This window comes from Atheta coriaria, unplaced genomic scaffold (assembly GCF_025399875.1).
Source record: "Atheta coriaria isolate IRGN ID8LTWV9N9 unplaced genomic scaffold, Caltech_Dcor_3.1 hic_scaffold_4_pilon, whole genome shotgun sequence".
NCBI classification, from domain to species: Eukaryota; Metazoa; Arthropoda; class Insecta; order Coleoptera; family Staphylinidae; genus Dalotia; species Dalotia coriaria.
Genome location: NW_027045446.1, coordinates 7509367 through 7522641, shown reverse-complemented (window position 1 = coordinate 7522641; position 13275 = coordinate 7509367). Strand labels below are relative to the sequence as shown.

Sequence of the window (13275 nt, the reverse complement as noted above, 5' to 3'; positions counted from 1 at the left end):
GTGACACTTAAAAATATTCTTACAAGTTCCTACCTGTAGCTGAAATGAAAGATGGAGTACCCAAATCATACAAGATACCTTAACAATTTTTATAGTGGGGATCATCCCCTGAGAGAGGGAACTAATCCTGAAATGGTAAAAGGGGTAAACACGAATCAAAGAAGTCAATATATCTTACTATTTCTTTATTAACAATAGAATACAAGTTTAGATTATACAAGTCAACAAAATACCTGCCGCCATAATCACACAGAACTTCGACCTGCATCGTCGCGTACTTGTAAGCAAGTAACACGTCAAAATGTTCTACCGGGATAAAGAAATTAGCAAATAATGATGGAAAATTGAAACAAATATACAGGGTGTTCCAAAAGGAAAAAATTAAGTGCAGACAGGAAAAATCTGAACACTCAAATATCGCTGGTTCTTCACCGTTACTCTGAGAAATAAATATACAGGGCGTTGCAAAAAGAAAATTCGAAGTGCAAGTAGTTAAATTCTAATAACAAAACAAAATTTTCAGGTAAAGGAAAACGATTATAGAAGGTGTCACAAATAGAAAATTCCACCATCAAAGAGAAAAACATCAAAACACTACAAATATTGCTCGTGTTCACCCAATGCTCCGGGAAACTAATAAACAGGGTGCTACAAAAGGAAAAATTTAAAACTTCAAATATGGTCAATATTCACATCATGACGAGAGAAATTTATACGGAAACAAATATATTTTAACATAAATTCAAAGATTTTACCCGAAAATCATCGGATAATTGAGTAAAACAGGTGCTACAATAATAAAACACTTACATTTTAATATATTGTGTATATATTTATCACTTGATGATTGCATAAACTACATAAGGTAACAGACGGCCGAAGCATCATCTTAAATTGGTAGAACATCCGGAGGAAACATTCAAATCAGCAGACGACAAGCGACGGCGGACGGTAATACAGTAGGTAAATACGATAAAAATAACTAGTTACTTATAAATATTAAAATATATGGAGACTATGATAGCGAAAACCGTTGAATAGGTTTAAGATAGGTAAAAGATTTTATTAGATCAATAAGAAGCTTTTAATTTAATGGTTTAAAGGAGTGTAATTCGATGAAAATCGTTCAGCGAAAAGAGTAATGAGCCGACGGTCGACAGCAAAGTGAGCGTGGTCGACCACATCAATATTGTCGTTATAATAATCCTCAGATACTTTTTTATAACAATGCTTGTAATAATTAAATCATGCATGTTATTTTTGGAAACATGGCTATAAATTCAGATAAAAATGCTACCATGTGTTTGTAATTTGCAAAATTAATATCCCTCAAACGGACTAATTAATTTAATATAAACCGTTTGAGCTTTCCGTGAAAAAATTTAATTACACACCTACCAGTGCAATGTTGAAGAGATTTTAGATACAGGAATATATCTTATTAACTGAAAACTCGTGCAGAAATTAACAGACACTTATTTCTTACTTAAGAACACTCTAACCGCCACAACTCATCAAACAAAACGATTAATTAAATTTTAATAATTGAAGTCTGCAAACGCGTGGCTAGTAGTGAGACGCGACCGCGGACCACGCGGTGAAACGACTGCCGTGTGCGCTGTGCGTTGCTAGGTACAGGGCAGGCACGTCGCGATAATACACGTCAGTCGAACAAAACAGTTGTTTATAAACAAACGTACTCGTAGTGGTAAACAAGTACTTGAGAAGACGAAAGTAAAAATTCACACGAGATATTGAAATATCACACATACACGAAATCTACTTTTACTTTCAATATTTCTCGGCGTAAGAAAAGCATATATTGGTTTTAGGATGCAATAAAAATAAGGAAGAAGAGAAATTTGTAATTTACCAATACAAATAAATAATTTATTCGTATAAGCTAAGTAAGTAGAGTTAAGTAAACACTTACTGTACGCTATACCCTCACAATATCGCTGAAACGATATTTTTACTAAACCATTGCAAGTCAATGCAAGTATTTGTCAAGCCGGATGTGGATAGCTATTTCGACCATTAGAGGTACAGCGTACAGTAAGTGAAAGTCTGCACTTTACCGTTCTTTTCCCGCTTCCACGCAGAACATTGTCCATGTTCCCGGGTGTTAAAACTTTAAAAAATAATCATTTCTCTCTTGAATTCATATAAGCCTTTTAGCAAACAAATACTATAAGCATGAAATCCTAGAAGAATCACCCTCCGCCAAATTTTAACGCGATCAGACCACTAAATGACCCACAAAGTCACCGTTAGGGGTGGAGCCACGGGCTCCCCTCGCCACGACAAACTACTAGGGTGCCAGCCAGCACCACGGACTCCCTTCGCCAGAATGAACTACTGGTGTGCCAGCCAACACTACGGACTCCCCTCGCGAGGATGAACGATTGGGGTACCAACGAACATTTTTCACGAACTCATCTTGTTCCGTTTTGTGCCAGCATCACACGAACACTACATCGGTACAGTATTCCATTTTACCCAAAATTACTGCTACAAGGTACGATGAACTACATTGGTACAGTATTTCAGTTCACCCAAAACTACTGCTACAAGGTATGAGTAAATACATTACATTACGAACTCCACTTGATACTAACAGCCATCATGCGACTCATTCCTAACCTCAATCGACCAAGGCTACGCTCATTAACGCTGTGTACATTTCTCTTTCTTTTTGCGAGTGCTTAACCGTCCGGTCAGGTTTTCGTTCAGACCCTCGTTCTGAACCGCCCCCGGGGTTAGGCCTCCACTGTTCGGGTAGTTCAGTCCCTCATGCTGAGCTGCCCGTGGTCTTCTTTAACTCCTTCGGCTTAACTGTCCGGTAAGGTTTTCGTTCAAACGTTCGTACTGAACCGGCCCCGGGTTAAGCCGATAACATTCTTGGTACGTTCAGTCCCTAGTGCTGAACTGCCCGTGGTCTCCGTTAACTCCTTCGGCTTAACGGTCCGGTACGGTTTACGTTCAGACGCTCGTACTGAACTGCCCCCGGGTTGAGCCGATAACATTCTTGGTACGTTCAGCCCCTCGTGCTGAACTGCCCGTGGTCTTCTTTAACTCCTTCGGCTTAACTGTCCGGTAAGGTTTTCGTTCAGACGTTCGTACTGAACCGCCCCCGGGTTAAGCCGATAACATTCTTGGGACGTTCAGCCCCTAGTGCTGAACTGCCCGTGGTCTCCGTTAACTCCTTCGGCTTAACTGCCGGTACGGTTTACGTTCAGACGCTCGTACTGAACTGCCCCCGGGTTAAGCCGATAACATTCTTGGTACGTTCAGCCCCTAGTGCTGAACTACCCCTGGTCTCCTTTATCTCTTTCGGCTTAACTGTCCGTTAAGGTTTTCGTTCAGACCCTCGTTCTGAACCGCCCCCGGGTTAAGCCGATAATATTCTTGGTACGTTCAGCCCATCGTGCTGAACCGCACCTGGTTCGCATTCAGTTCAGCAGCCTCATTTACCGTTAAACCGGGACCAGATAACACAGATACCGCAATCTCTCCATTACATTTTTTGATACCTACACACTTGCACTGTAAATTAAATTCATAGCAACTTTCTGAATACATTTTATACACCGGGACAAAATACCAAACATAAGGACACAGATAGACCGCAATTAAACGAAATAATATCCCAACACACGTTGCAAGACGTTCCAGGTACATGCTACGCACAACAAACGCAAACAAAATTTAACGATGGTGTATATTCGACACCCTATAATCCACTAATAAAACACTAAACACGTAAGTAATAACTAAATGCAGTCGATGGACAATCGAAATGAACGCGAAAAACACGTCCGACCCATTCCACGATCGACACAAAACTGCGCTGAGTACACCACCGCGTGTTTTGAAAATTGCAAGAAAAGGCGTAATTATGGTGGCCATTTTGAGGCTGTTACGACCGACTCTCGCGGGAGTTCAAGGGTGCATTTTGAAAATGCATTCTTGTACTATCATAAAATAAATAAACATCTAAACTATCACAAAGGGTTCCCGAGATATGGCCTGTTTTTAGGGCTTCACACGAGACGAGAGTGGACGAGACTATCAACAGTATCGTCTCGGTCTCGGTATCGTCTCGTAAAAGCGATACGAGACCGAGACGATACGAGAAAAGTCTCGCGATACCCGTGAAGTCTTTGTTCTTATAATTTTTTTTTCACATTTAATGGATTTTAGTGTAAAGAAAACATTGAAGATCTTTGCAGTCATTTAATTACTCCAAAAATACATACATAGGTTAAAATATTAATTATCACAATTAAAAATTAAAATAATAAGTATCACTTTTAATTGAAAGTATAGAATAAACTAGGATACAATGTACGCTAGGGTACAATAATCGAGTTGATTATAGCATAAATTTTATTTGACAAGATCTATTATATACCCTTGCCCAGTGAATACACTACTTACAGAAAAACACAAAAACATGTCCCCGGATGTATAAACAAAGACAAAATTTTCATAAAACTTTCAAAAAGTCAAAAAGGTCATGATATTCGGTTACTGACTTGTTCTTTTGAATATACAAAAGAAATATTTCACAGATGGTCATATATTGGCCCTTTTCTCATTTTACTAATATGAACTTCATAAAAAAAATTTCACGAGACCAATAACGAGACCAAAAACGAGACTCGGACTGTGGTCTCGCTATCGCCGAGAAATTGATAAAACACGTCTCGTCTCGGTATCGTCTCGCTTTTCCGATACGAGACCGAGACGATACGAGAAAAGTCTCGGTATCGTGTGAAGCCCTACCTGTTTTCCACCGCTTGTTTTGAAAATTGCAAGAAAGGGCCTAATTTTAGCGGCCATTTCGAGGCTGTTACGACCGACTTTCGCGGGTGTTCAAGGGTGCATTTTAAAAATGCACTCTTGTCCTATCATAAAATAAAGAGAAAACTAAAATATGACAAAGAGAACCCGAGATATGGCGTGTTTTCCACCGCGTGTTTTGAAAATTGCAAGAAAAGGCCTAACCTTGGCGGCCATTTTGAGGCAGATACGACCAAATTTCGCGAAGGTTCAGGAGTGCATTTTAAAAATGCACTCTTGCCCTATTATAATATAAATAAAATGCTAAAATATGACAAAGGGTTCCCGAAATATGGCCTGTTTTCCACCGCGTGTTTTGAAAATGGCAAGAAAAAACCTAAATTTGACGGCCATTTTGAGGAAGTTACGAACGAATTTCGCGGGGGTTCAGGGGTCCATTTTAAAAAAATACACGCTTGCCCTATCATAAAATAAAGAAAAAAACTAAAATATCACAAAGGGTTGCCGAGATATGGCCTGTTTTCCACCGTGTGTTTTGAAAAACGCGAAAAACGAGTAACTTTTGTCGTTTCCTTCGTTTTCTATATTACCCCCAATCAAAATAAACAAGGCACCCATAAGTCGCGAGCTATTGTAACACGCAGGTCATAAATCATTTGACCGAATAATATAACTTAATAAAAACTTACCAATGCAGTGCTCATTGGATTGTTAGGGCACTGCAAGTACTGCAATTAAAAGAAAATATAAGTTAAAATAAAAACATTGCATACAATATAATATTATATTCATACATCAGAGAAAAAAAACAGTCTGTGCTGAGTAGCGCAAGTCAGATATAAGTTTCTTACTCAAGTACGAGGTCCCAAGGACAACGATGGCAACGATGACCCACAGGAATTCGATAAGAAAGTAAAAATTGTGTTCAAAACAAACACAATTCTCATTTGCTGATAAATATAGAAATAAAGAATATAATTCTATTTTAGTTCAGGCAAGTGCCATCTCTGAATGCTACAGTTAGTAGTCCGGCAATTAAAATTATTAAAACTAATCAAAAATAAAAATTCGAGATGTGTAATTCTAAATTCTCATGGTGAAAGATTTCGTGAGGTAAAAGGGCAAAAAAAAACCGTGACTAAAAATGCTAGTGCAATTTTTCTTTTTTCACCCAGTTCATTCAATTGCGAATATCTCGTAAACTAAAAGCGGTAGAAAGGAAAGGATTGATAAATATTAATCTACGAGTAATTCTCTGTAAGACAAAGTATTTAAATATGGCATGATAAGACTACCTACGCGATTTGCAATAGACACGATACCTGCGATCTAAACGAAACTAGAATATGCTTCATGCAGAAAGTTGATGCGGCGTGAGAAGACGGCTGATAATAGCACTGTATACAAAATTATTCTCGTGGCCACGTTTGTCGATAAATATAAAAATAACTCGATTTTATGATTTATAGTACATCCTAGTGCCATCTATGAATGCTACAGATAGTAGTCACGGAATTTAGATTAATAAAATTAATAAAACAATTAAATTCAAATCATGAAATTATTATTTCTTATGCTAAAAGATTTACCGATTTTACATCAAATATTTAAGTGATATTTAACATGTATTGCTATACTATTTAGGTTTATATTTTAGCAATGACAGTTCCAACTGAATTCTAAAGAGTCTGTGCCCAACAGTAAAATTTTATTAAAATAAAATGCTGAGGGAAACCTTCCATAACAACTTCCGAAATAAAAAGTTTTTACAAATTTATTTTTTGTGGAAAATGTGAGTTCACATTTGATCAAATTGCAGGAAAACTATAAGTCCAAGAGTAAAATTTTATTAAAATAAAATGCTCAGGGAGACCTTCTATAACAACTTCCGAAATAAAAACTTTAAATTTATAAATTTAATTTTTCTGTGGAAAATGTGTGTTTACATTTTATCAAATTGCGGGAAAACTATTAGTTCAAAAGTAAAATTTTACTAAAATAAAATGCTCAGGAGGAGTTTTTATGGCAACATTCAGTAAAAACTTCAAATTTTCAAATTTAATTTTCTCGGAAAATGTAGTTCACATTTAGTCAAATTGCGGAATTTAATTTGAGTGTAAGCAATTTAAAGCTGTAGTCTAAAGTGGTACACTGATAAAATTTTTGCTCTAGGACTCACAACTTTTAAGTAAGTTATTATTAAATTAAATTCATATTGACTTTAAATATTGAACTTCGGAAAATTTGAACTGCCGCGCAGTTTTGCACAGTGTTGCCATAAAAACTCCTCTAACATTTATTTTAACGCAGGCTTTAAGCAGATTTTCCGCGAAACTGACAAAATGTAAACACACATTCCACAGAAAAATTAAATTTATAAATTGAGATTTTGACACAAATTTATTATAGAAAAGATGCTCGAGCATTTTATTTAATAAAATTGCTAACTGGACTTATAATTTTCACATTGTCAAATAATGAACTTTCATTTTCCGCAAACATTAGGTATGTATTAAGTTTTGACTTAAGCCAAATATTTTAATTTTGTGTTAAGAAACATTGCAATCTATTTCAAAATAAAGCTGATTGAAACTACTTTTTGCACAATTGTTATCTTTCAGCAGCTAATATTAGATAGTTCATGCAAATATCAAATTATACAGGAATTTGCATGAATATTAATATTCTTATATTTCTAAATGCTTTTATATTCCTTTAATTTTTTATTACAATTATTATTTTTGTTCATATATAATTAAATTATTCATTAATTAAGAAAAATCCGTTTTTAAACAAATTTAAACTTTATGCTAATTAGAGAACTGAATAATTACATTTGTAGATCTAAATCAGTATCATGTAAATACCCAATTAATTATTTCAATGTGTGTTTGTAGAAAGTAAGGCAAGAATATGCTGCTTTACCAACCTGTAAGCAAATGCGATATATTTTCCTTTGAAATACTTAAATATCACGAAATATACCTGCACTAAATTTTCATTTGAAAAATGGGTAAACCCGGCCAAAACAATAGTGAAATTCTTTTTCGTGTACAAATTCATCAACTGCAAATTTCTCGCAGTGACTAAATCACCGTCCCAAGGAATACAATGAAAGGTTGCATATTGGAGCTGTTCACACTAAAAATAATTGTTGTAATCTTATTTCAAAAAGTAAAGCTATTTAATACGCTATTTTCTAAACGACAAACTATGGTTGCGCCGGTAAATCCAATCACCCCAATCATCAACAATAATCCAACCAGAATGAACTGAACTTCCTATAAAAAGTTTCAAAAAATTAACATTATTAACTATTTCGTCGATTACTACAGACATTTTAATTTACAATTAATAATGCGATGCCAATAAGACCAATGTTTACACCGGCAACAATCAAGATGCCAAAAAGTGGATATTGAAAAAGATCGCAAATTCGTTTCCAGAACAAGATCACAAAGCAATGGTGGCCAACGATATGTGCAAGATTGCGATGTCGTCGCGCAATGTTTAATTCGTATTTTAAAGCAGCTAATTCCTGCTCTATCTCCAAGCAGTTAAACTCCAGAAAACATATAAAACAGAAAAAGCAAGAAATCAAACTCCAAATCAAAATTACCCCGAAGATCAATTCAAGTAGTTGCAGTAATTCCACTACATAGTGCCACGGGCTGTTTCCAATGTCCATCAAATAGTACTGAAAATTTCCTGATATAAAATTGAAACGTATATAATTGTGCTTATATATATTATACATATGGAAATAAGGGTGTGATATTCTCATTGAATTGTAGCATGATTGCATTCAATCCGAACAGAAATATCCAGAAAGCAGTTGCGCTAACTATGATTAGCAGAAGTGCACGATTATGCAACATGTGATTGTCGAGCAATGCTGGATGGTCGAAAGGTACGTACGAATTTGTATCCAGCATATGGTAAATGCTTTTGGCCCCATTTTTTTGAAGTCGAAAGCACATTATCATGAATATTCCCGTTACATATGTCAACATAACAGCAAGACTTGGGGCGGAATCTTTAAATTCTTTACCATCGACTAAAACATCTAAGTTAACGCACTGAATTTATTTTTTGGTGGAAACATACTTAACATATTAGCATTGTAACCAATCATGCCACATACTACAAATATAGGGTTTATGTAATACATGAACAATAGAAATGGTTGAGCCAGTTTTAAATCATTCAAGTAGAATTTACTCAATACAACACCACAAATTGAGACGTCTACAACACGCGCTGGGCGTTTGAATGTGAATTCCCAGATATAATTTTGAAGGATTTTTAGCATCTTGCCGTGTTAATATCGCCCGAATAAATAAAATTGTCTTACCGAAATGTAGTATATATTGACGTACTTCTAATGATATGTTGTGACAAATTATTCATTGAAAATTAAGTTCTCTTTCTTAATGATCATAAATCTTATCTAAAATCATGTTTGTTCTTGGCTTTTGTAAATACAATAATCACTGAACATTCCAAGGTCGGAAGCAATATTTAATCAGCCGGTTTTTTTCTTCAAAATATTATTTTCTTAAAAAAACAACACATTTTCAATGCTTTCAGCTGATTAAATGCAAATTTTCTTATTTCAGCGCATGTTTTAAAAAAAGTAATGCCAAGCAAGTTCAAAACTGTGTTGTGTAATCTTTAAATCAATATAATACATTAGTTTAGGGTTTCTCTGTAAAAAGTTATACAGGAATATGCTGTTTTGCCAATCTGTGAACAAATACAATTCATTCTTTGTTTAATAGTTCATTCAAATCTTCAAGTCTTACCTGCACTAATCGTTCATTCGTATAATAAGTAAAATTGGCTAAAGCAATAGTGAAGTTCTGCTTAGTGCATAAATTCATAAACTGCAAACTTTTTACAAGTGCCATGTCACCGTCCCAAGGTATGGCGTGAAAACTTGCATATTGCAGCATTTCGCTCTAAAAAACAAATTGTATTGCAAATATATATTAAATACTGCGAACAATATCTACACAATCTTCCAAACGACAAGCTACATTTCCACCGATTAATGCAATCGCCACGAACATCACAGATATTCCAAAAATAAATATTTGAAATTCCTATAAACGTGCCTAATGTTAATTTTTAATTGTTTTTGAAATTGGAAATGATAAAAATACTGTACAATTAATAATGTGATGCCAATTAATCCAAGCGTCACACTTCCAACAGTTGCAATTCCAAAAAGGGAAATTTTAAACATATCGTATATATTGTTCCAGTACAGTATCGTAAAGCGATGACGGCCAATAATTCGCGCAAAATCACGATACCTTTGTTTTATATTTAACTCATCCTTCAAAACATCTAATTCCTTTACGATCTGTGAGCAATGAAACTCCAAATAACACACAAAACAAAAATATGCCGACGTCAAACTCCAAATTAAAATAACAGCAAAGATCAATTCGATTATTTGTAAAAGCTCGACAGCATAGTGCCAATGGACTATTGCTAATATCCACCAGATAATACTAAAACAGTATAATGTTTGATAGATTAAAGTGATTTGTAATATATTAATTTATACATATGGCAGGATAGCTTCGATGTTATCATAAAAGTGTTGCATGATTAGAATGAATCCGTAAACTAATATCCAAAACCCACTTGCGCCAATCATGACAAGCAAAAAGCAGACGATTATGAAACATGTGGTATTCGAGCAATGCCGGATGATCGAATGCAACGTACGGACATTTTGCTAAAATATCGTAAATATACATGCCTTGTTTCTTCGAACGCCGACAGCATATGATAATAAATAATCCCATTAAATACACCAATAGAACAGTGAGATAGGATGCGTATTCTTTAAATTCTCGTCCTTCCACTGGAAAATAAAGAAGAAAACAAAACTAATTCTAATCTACGAAAATCTATGGAACATACACATTATTTTAATAAATACATCCAAACCATTCCACACAATATAAAAATGGGGTTGATGTAATACATGAAGAATAAAATTGGTTGGGCTCGTTTTGATTCAGAGAAGTAGACCATTTTCAACATGGCGCCGGAAAATGATACATTTTCCACACGCGCTGGGCCTTTATGATTATATTCGTAGACAAAACTTAGAAGAATTTTTAACATGTTGATGGGGTATTACCACACGAACTAATAAAATGTTGGTATACAACTACAGTTTATATATAATGGATTTGTGTTAGTGTTTGTTTTAACTATTAATATTAATATGCAGTGATGTGTTAATAAATTGTAAATTATTTATTTGATATTCACTAAATCTACTGATTTTCTGTCATTAGAAATCTCATTGTTTTATGAAGGTCATATTTGTTCTCTGTCATTGCACCTAAATATTAATAAATGAGTCCGAAAGACAGGATAGTACTTGTGTTTGAAATCGATTCTGTTCGAAATCAGTTTATGGTTTTCTATTGAAATTATCTCTGAAATTAAATGGGCTGTAAGGGGAGAACTTGGATCTCAGTTGCTTGATTTGTGGGGAAATATATGTTCTACTAGCTGACCCAGCAAACTTTTGTTCCGCCTCCTTTTGCTCTTGTGAAGGAAGCACGAATTCAAATCATACTAACACGGCGCTTTTTACGTGCCATTTTTGTTCGCTGATTTTCATTCATAATCCCTTCGAATCCCTAGTTGCACGTACGGTTTTGTCGGATAAGATTTGATCGTTTTGGTCACTTGTTGGAGTGGGAAGCGCTGCAAGAGCGCACAAGGAGGAGAAAATAGAAACATTATATTTGTGCTTTTTTCTCCCGTCAGCTAAACCATATAAGCGAATGTTTTGTTTTCGCTTTTGAATTGTCGTTTAGTAACCTTACTCCCAAACGAAAACATCAACCGGTCAACTTAACCCACACGTACACATTTTTACATGCTACGGCATCGCGCACAAAGGAGACGGGGATAATGAAAACTTTGTATTTGCGTTCTTATTCTCCCGCAAGATAATCCATACATATAGAAATATGTTTTGTCTCTTTTTAGTGTCGTTTTAGTGCCTTTTTAGAAAAGTTTTTCATTTCAAAAGAGTATCCATACCTTCTCTGGCCCTAAGCTACCCTCTCCGCCAATTTTTTAGCTAAATTAGCCGTTCTTTAGCCTTGGATTATAATGGAGGGTAACCAACACGACTTTCTTTTATATATATATTAGAGATTGTCCGTTATTGGCTTCCCCAAATGGATTTTTATTTTTCAGACGCCCCAAACTTTAGATTTTGACCTAAAAAATATGAGATCATTTCAGCCCTTAAAGTTGATATTAAACCATTGCCTAAATCATAATCCTTTTCCCACATTTTAAATAACATGGGATTTTTGCACTTTTACAGTTATTGTTTTTATCAGGTTAAATATAGCTAAAAATACCGCTGGAACATATTTTGTCGGAATTTTACGCTCTACAAAAGTGCGAATACTTTTCGATAAACCCTATGTAAAATTATTCAAGATTAAGTCGCGTTGTCGATACACGCGATTATTGTAACGTAAACTCTAGTTTCGATCAATTGATTATAGGTGGCGCAGTTAGAATTTACTGTAAGTAAGTTATAAACTATGTGTATAACTTTAATCGCAAATAACTTTTTGGGAATGTTTTTAAGCAAAAACCAAAGAGATCCATTTTTGTAGAGGGTAAAATTTTTGCATTAGAATATATCTTTTATCCGAGCTTGTACGGGTTTATTTACTTTTGGAATTAAAAATTAAATACAAAACTCAGGAAATCCATGTTATTTAAATATAGAAAAGGATTATGATTTAGGCACAGTTTTAATATCCACTGGGGCTGAAATTGGGTCTCATATGTTTTTTTTTAGGTCAAAATCTAGTTTGTCTGAAAAATAAAATCCATTTTGGGTATGGACACTAATATATATAGATATGATTATTCTATTTAATCATCAAATTTTGTTGATTTATCAAGAGTTTTCATTTGGAAATGACTGCCTTAATAATGAGTCTGATAATAAAATATTAACAGAATTAATTATGTGAAATCACGTTTTCCCTTATCTTTTGCCATGAAAAATTCATAGTTGTAATGTTTATTTTTTGCCTAAGAAATGTGAAGTAAATGAATAATCCAGTATTTTACGATAATCTTGGAAACTATTAGAGATAAAGAAATTTGGTCTTAAAATTAGTAGGCAGAACAATATTTTACATCGTGGAACACGACTAGTCTGATTCTTTCGGAAAATCAGAGAAGTGATTCAATATGGTCAGTTGCGATTTTCAGATACGCTATTTTTGAAATAATGGTGATATCAAAAAACTGATTGAATATTTATCATCTCTGTGCAAAACTCTATCAATTTCCGTTTTACATTTTTCCCTTGCTTAAAAAATCATACTTCACTGATTTTGAGTGGTTTTTGTCAATCTTGGAAATTGAAAAACATAAATCTGTCATTTTATAGAGCCA

The 13275-nt window shown here is 34.6% G+C and overlaps 1 long non-coding RNA gene across 4 annotated transcripts; it reads right to left on the bottom strand.

The window, feature by feature from the left end:
- Positions 1-7669: 7669 nt before the first annotated feature.
- On the bottom strand, positions 7670-9085 carry LOC135790524 (uncharacterized). Of its 4 annotated transcripts, none has more exons than XR_010547805.1 (6): positions 8914-9085; positions 8725-8863; positions 8144-8503; positions 7998-8087; positions 7792-7947; positions 7670-7735 (listed from the first exon to the last, which is right to left on the bottom strand). It is a non-coding gene; the product is annotated as an uncharacterized lncRNA (long non-coding RNA). The 4 variants fall into 4 exon arrangements; XR_010547804.1 differs by having other exon boundaries at positions 8156-8503; XR_010547803.1 differs by having other exon boundaries at positions 8426-8503; positions 8914-9078.
- Between the last annotated feature and the right edge of the window lie 4190 nt (positions 9086-13275).